Below are 6691 nucleotides of genomic sequence, written 5' to 3'. Positions count from 1 at the left end.
CTGAGCTGCCGGGCCGGGGGCGCGGGGAGGGGCAGCGCAACTTCCCGGGGCTCGGCGCCCGCCCGCTAGGTGAGCCGGGAGGGGGCTGGGCGAGAAGCGACCTCCGGGGTGGGAACCCCGGGGCGCGCGGTTCGGCGTTGGGGAGCCGCGCAGCCTCGGTGCGGGGGCCGGGAGCCGCTTCCTCGCCCTGGAGCTCCGGGCCGCGGTCCCTTCAGCCGCCCTCGCCGCTGGCGCCGCGGCCGCGGCGTTGCCCAGAACAATGAAGCGCGCGGCGCGGGGCTAAGCGCAGCCTCGCGCCGGCTCCGAGGCCGAGCCTCCCACAGCGCCCCACCGCCCGCTCCTGCAGCTGCTGCAGGCGAGAAGCAGCGCCAGCCCCAGGGAGGTGATCCCGCAGGCCGCCCAGGACGCAAGCGTGAGGTCGCTCTGAGCCCCCGGAGTGACACGAGGAGGACTCCAGCCGCGCGTTTGGCGGCCGCAGCCTCTAAGTTCTGCAGCGCGCGTTGGGCGCCCCCGGCCCGGGATCCCCGCTCGAGCCGGCGGCCGTGTGAGTGTGGCAGCGCGTGGCGCGCGCGCCCGAGCGGCTGCCGGGGAATAAAATGTGACACGCACGTCTCGGAGTCCAGCGCTGGGCGGCCGGGGGAGCGCAGAGCACCGCGGTGTTGTGCGCTTCGGGGCGCAGCGTGGGGAGAAGCCGGGTAAGGGAGCGCACCGGGAAAGAGTAGGCGACGTCTCGCTGGGGTCTGCGTTCAGCGCCGAGTTAGACTCAGAGAAAGGGGGTCAGACCCGAGTGTGGGGGATGCTGAAGGTGGTTTGAGAAGAAGCAGGAAATTCTGGAGAGGGCGAGCGTGCAGGAGGGCTTGCCCTTTAAGGACAGACAGACTGTGGCTGAGAAGTAACGGTGATCTTTTATTTTATTCTATTTAGGCTCTGGGAGGAAGGGAAGCTTTTTAATTGTCTTTCTCCAGCCCACTCCCATGCAAAACTGCACTTCTTAAATCATAAAAAGTGTTCTATTGATTTCTGGTTTTCGGTAGCTGTAATGTTTAGGGCAGTGGAGATCTATAAAATCCTAAATACCCGAGTGTTAATTCTTATGCCAGCCCAGGCAGAACACTCTACTTTTGGGTTGTTTTACTTTCCACCATGTACAGAGGGGATATTCGATTCATTCTTTTGAGTAGGAAATGTGACGTCCAGCTCCTTCGGATTTGACCGTTCGGGGGCTGCGGGACCGCATGAAGTTAAACTCACGGTTTGCACTCAGTGATGCCTTCCAGAGAGGTGAATAGCTGTGTTTGGAGAAGCTGTGCTTTCCAGGAATTTAAATGAGACTTTTTGTGATTGCCTTCCAGCACTCTCCTCCTAGTACCATATTTGTTTTGTCAGGCTGAACTTTGAAAGCTGTTTTTGTAATCCGAGAAGCACTTTTGGGGGAAAAGTAATGGTTGACTGGATTTTTGTGAACTTATTTTTATTGGCCATGCCGAAAATTTGCCGAGAGGCAAACCATATTTGGTCGAAATCTTTGTCTGTTGTACCACTGCTGTTCTAACCATGAAGGGGCATGTAGGTTCCCCACTCCGCCTGCCGACTGGGCTGGGTTGGCGGTGTGTGCGTGTGTGTGTGTGTGTGTGTGTGTGTGTGTGTGTGTATTTGAAGTACTTTCCGCACATTTGAAAAGCCCTATTCGGATTACTAGATGCTTACATTTTTTTTGACATTTTGGTCAACATTTTTGCAAGTTTGAAAGAAGAATTCCAATCAAGTAAGTGCTATAATCACTCTATTGTTGTCAATTTAGTGTTTATGCTCTTTGTGAAAGGAAAAACATTATGTGGCCTTGAACCTATTTTTATCCACTCTCCCTTTTTTCTGGAACTGACAACAGATATTTTTACAGCACTGGAAGACTGGCATTTTGTACTAAATCATTACAAAAACTTCATAGAGGTGAATGGATATTGTGCTCAAAATTGAGCAAAGCATAATAAGTGAATTTCCTTTGAATTTTATAAAGAGGTTAAAAAATGCACTCAGAACCTGATTCTTATTGCAATAGATATAAATTGTAGCATCTTACCTTTTTGTTTGGTGCAGTTAGAGATTCTAGAGTTGTGAGTTGAAACTGTTCTTGAGACTGTGATAGGAGCCTCCATCATGTTAAGTGGAGTTCTGAGCTGCCCAACTTAGAGAGACTGAGGATACTCGTGGCAAGAGAGAGTTCAGAGCAGAGACTAGCATATGGTGAGTTTAATATGTGGTGCACACTATCTAGGAAGCAAAGATAAAGAAAGAATTTGAGGGTTTTTAGCCTGGAGGATTCAAAACTGAGTTAGTTAATATCTGAAAATACATGGAAGATTCATTATGCAGAAAAGGCAAAGCATCTTGTGCTGAGTTTCTGATGAGGATAATTAAGAGGGAAAGGGGTTACTCTATGGAGTGAAGAAAGAAGTTGAGTCTAGGGAGTTGTGGCCGTTCCAGTAGCAGGATTGGTTAAATAGTGAATGGGCTGCTGAAAAATTCCTGTACATGCTTATTTCTGGAGTCCTCCCCCCCACCCCCAGTAGATTCTTCTCTTTCTGGGATAATTTAAATGTGTGAGTCTCTGGTCTATTGTTTACACTGATACTGACTGCAATTTTATCCTCTGGGTCTAGAATTTATCCCAGCATTTCTCAAGTGCTTATATCTTCTCTGAAATGACAAACTCATTTATAGGCTTCTGCAGCTCCTGCGTGGGTAAATAAATGATCGGTTCCTTTCCAAAAACTTGGAGATATTTGTCCTCTGGGAAACTCTTAATTAATTTGCAGATTTGCTGCCTCATTCATAATACTTTGAATAAAAATATCTTATGCATGATAAATAGTGACAATTTTTTTTGCAGTTTTTGGCTGGGGCTGAGTTTGAACCCACCACCTCCGGTATATGGGGCCAGCACCCTACTCCTTTGAGCCACAGGCGCCTCCCAGGGACAATCTTTTTTTAAATGTATTTTCTTTCTAAGTATATTGTGTAATTCTGATCAGATTCCTGTGTTTTTCCCTCTCCTGGATCTTCTGTAATGTGATCTTCAACTTTAATTGCTTAAATTGAATTAAGTACTTTATTTGACTTGCATAAATGTCTAAGAAAAAGAGACAATGCCCTCCTGGCAAGTGTATGTTAAGTTTTGATATTTTTAATCATTGAAAGCTAACAGCTCATCCTAAAAAAATATAAAAACGTTGAGATGAAATTCACGAATGACTATAAAAGAAAAACTGGATAAAATCCTGTACTAATTTGGAAAGGGAAGCGCATGTGTGCATTTGCACAGAAATTTTCAGTGTTCTCAACCCCAACTGTTGATGCCAGTGGCAAAGACTGAATGGTGTGTAGATGACTGGCTATTGTTAGTGGATTGTCATGCTTTTGATTTAATATAGGTGCTGTTTTTCTGAAAGCTGCCTTTCCTACGGTTAAGAGATTTGTTTGTAAATGTTGTTAAGTACACAGTGCAAAGACGAAAGTTGTTAGAGAAACATGGATTTACTAAGCCCCTTCCCAAATCTAAACTTTACCCTGATCCAAAATTCCCAACCTCATCAATAGGAATAGTTGCAGTTCACAATACTTGTAACCTACCTACTTCATGGGTGAAATCCATTTAAAGGGCATGAGATATGTACTGAGCAGTCCTAAGGTTTTGCAAGAGTGGGTGATCTGGTCTAGCACCAGCCCCGCCACTGGGTCTCAGCAGTTCTGGGGCTTCAGCCTTCATGCGGCCACCTGCAGGTTCCTGGCTGCCCCATGGTACCAAGTGCCTACTTGCCTGGGGAGGAATGGCTCTATGGATGGAAATGAGCATGCTGCTCTCTGTGGGAATGCTATCTCCACAAAACTGTTCAGTGCCCTCTTGACTTCTGCTGCCCCCTGTGGTCTTCTCCAGGGGAGAAGTCCAAATTCAAGATACACCTGTAACTCTAAAAAGATAAAAGGGTATGAGGACTGAGTTTATAGTTTTTCACAGGACTTTCTTAGATAGTAAAGTGGCAAACTAAAGCTTTTGGTTGGTGCCCCTGCAGCAGCCAGAACTGGAGGAAGTCTTGGGCACACCAGAGCTATCTTTCCAGGGCTGAAAAGGAAGGTTTACATTAAATCCTCTCCAATGTGTCTTCTGGACCTGCGATTTGACAAAATTGATAATTGTATATTCTGGCATACTTAAACGCTAATTTCCCTGCAGCCCTAGGAGACAGTAGCAATTCAAAGAATAATAATAGCAACTGATTTGCACTTATTGGGCATATACCCTGCCATTTGCTTTGCATAGATTATCAAAGTACACTTTAGCCACAGCCCTGGGAGGTATTATTACACTCAATTTGCAGATGAGAAGACTGAACCTCAGAAAGAAGAGGTGTCTTGACAGAGCTAGGATTTGAGCCTGGGTCTGAGTGTCCAAAGCCCATACTGTTTGACTGAGATCCACCAGATCAGTGCTTTTCAACTTTTTTTTTTTTTAATCTAACGGCACACTTGAACCTATACTTTAACTTTGACAGCACACATAAATTATATTGATAAAAAAAAAGAAAAAAGAATGTATTTACTGTGTTTTGAACTTCTTTCAAAAACAATTTAATTAACAATTTAAAACATTTTTTTGCGGCACACCTAAGATCCTCTCATGGCGTACCAAGAAAATCCCTGCACTGCACAGAGGAATGACTACTCTTACCATTGTGTGGGGTCAGAGGGCAACTATGACTGCGGGCTTTCACGTCCTTAAACCAAACTGAGCCCCCTGGGTGGGAGGGTTGTATAAGATGGGAGGCGATGGCAGGAGAGCAGAAAGCATGTGTTCATGAGAACCTGGCAGCAGAAGGCTCCAGCTGCAACTGGAAAAAGGGACACGCAACTTGGAACATTCATGCTGTCAGTATTAGAATGAAATTCAGGCTGATATGAAGTGTGGCATATCCAAGTGAAATTTCCAAGGAAAAATTTTGGCTGCAAGAAAAGTATCTATTTGCCTTGAGATAGTGGGTTGGTGAAGAGAGCAATCTCAGAAAGTAGTCTCTTGGGACATTTAAAAATACCGTATATTGGCTAAAGCATCAGAGAATACACTGTGAAGAAAAATCTGCAATATCTTGATTATAAGCCTCAGTTACCAGAAGTTTTTTAATTCACACATTAAGTTCTACTCTAGGCTGCTTCCACTATTAGAGCCTGAGAATTAAATTTAAAGCAATTGGCTTTCCATGTTCGCATTATACAAATGTTTCAAGTAGAGGTTCTTGCATGTTGGTAATTGTTGCGGTTTCTAAAATGACTTGGGTATAAATTTAATTTGGGAAAAGGTAAGTCTCAGATAATCCAATAGCTTTCATTATTTAGAAATAAACTTGAAAAGTGGCTTTCTTGAAAGTGTAGTGATGAATTTTCTGAAATTTAAGTATATCATTATGTGCTGAAAACTTCTGTTTGTACCACTAACCACAAATGGGTAGGAAAAAGCACAGTTAATATAGGATCATTTTCTAAATGGTAGAGTTTACCCAATTACAAAATGGAAATAGAGGCCTATGAGTAAATGAATGTATTTGTTTTTACTACTAAAAGAAGGATCGTGCGATATAAATTATATTTTAAAATCGGGAAAACTGTATTCCATTAGAAATCCTTACATGAGAAAAGAACACGGGTGCACCCACACACACGTGTACACACTCAAGGACAGGTGAGGTAAGCTCCCATAGCAGTGCGTTGTTACATCTGTGGCTAGGAGTAGGAACTTGAATTAGGAACACTTGAGCATTAACTGTTGGGCCTGACAGCTGCTGGGTAACAAAGTCAGGATGAGAGCCCAGTCCTCATGATTGAAGGAACATTCTTTTGTCCTGTATTACCTATCTCTGAGTGAATTTTGTGTTCCAAATTATATGTGGCTTGTGGCACGCTAACAAAATTGCTTCAGGTTTAAATGTTACTTTTAATTTATTATAAATAGAATAGATAGGGAAAAGCATGCTTGTACTTCTGCATTTATACATGTGTGAGTGTGCATATTTGTAAATGTGCTTCTAACGTTGCATCTGCAGGGAACCTCTGGTGGTTTGCAGAATGTGGTTTGACTGTTGAGACTATCTCCTGAGCTGAGCCTCTCAGGGTACCTGGCCTTGGGCTGATGACTGAAATCCTATGTATTTTAACTCTTTGCTGCTACTAAAGAGGCTGAACTACTTGAGATCTTTTAGGTCGATCTGAAGTTGACCAAGTATTACAGGTGACTCAGTCTCTCTCCAGGATAGCAGATGAATATTTGGAGTTGCCCTGAATTACAGTGTCCTATTTAACCACTGTAGACATTAGGCAAAAGAATTAGGACAAAAAGCCTGAGTTTCATTTTTTTAAAACAATACTAGACTTTCTAATTCCCTAGGTAATTTTAAATAATTTATAAATGAATCGGAAATGGGCAAGAACAACATGGTTTTCTTTTAGAAATAGGTTAATAAATATATGTAGTATGTATGCAATGTATAAGTAGGTCTGTAGTTTCCACTTTTCAAAAGGTGGTCTCCCTTTGAGTCATTGTATAGTTAAAACATATTCTTTTGCCTGATGTTCAAAATTAATAGCTGGGAGAGTTAAACTAATTAAGCAATTTACCTGGCTCAATACTTGGTATGTTATAACA

The sequence above is a fragment of the Nycticebus coucang genome, chromosome 4 (assembly GCF_027406575.1).
Source record: "Nycticebus coucang isolate mNycCou1 chromosome 4, mNycCou1.pri, whole genome shotgun sequence".
Taxonomy (NCBI): Eukaryota; Metazoa; Chordata; class Mammalia; order Primates; family Lorisidae; genus Nycticebus; species Nycticebus coucang.
This window is presented reverse-complemented; position numbering follows the sequence as displayed.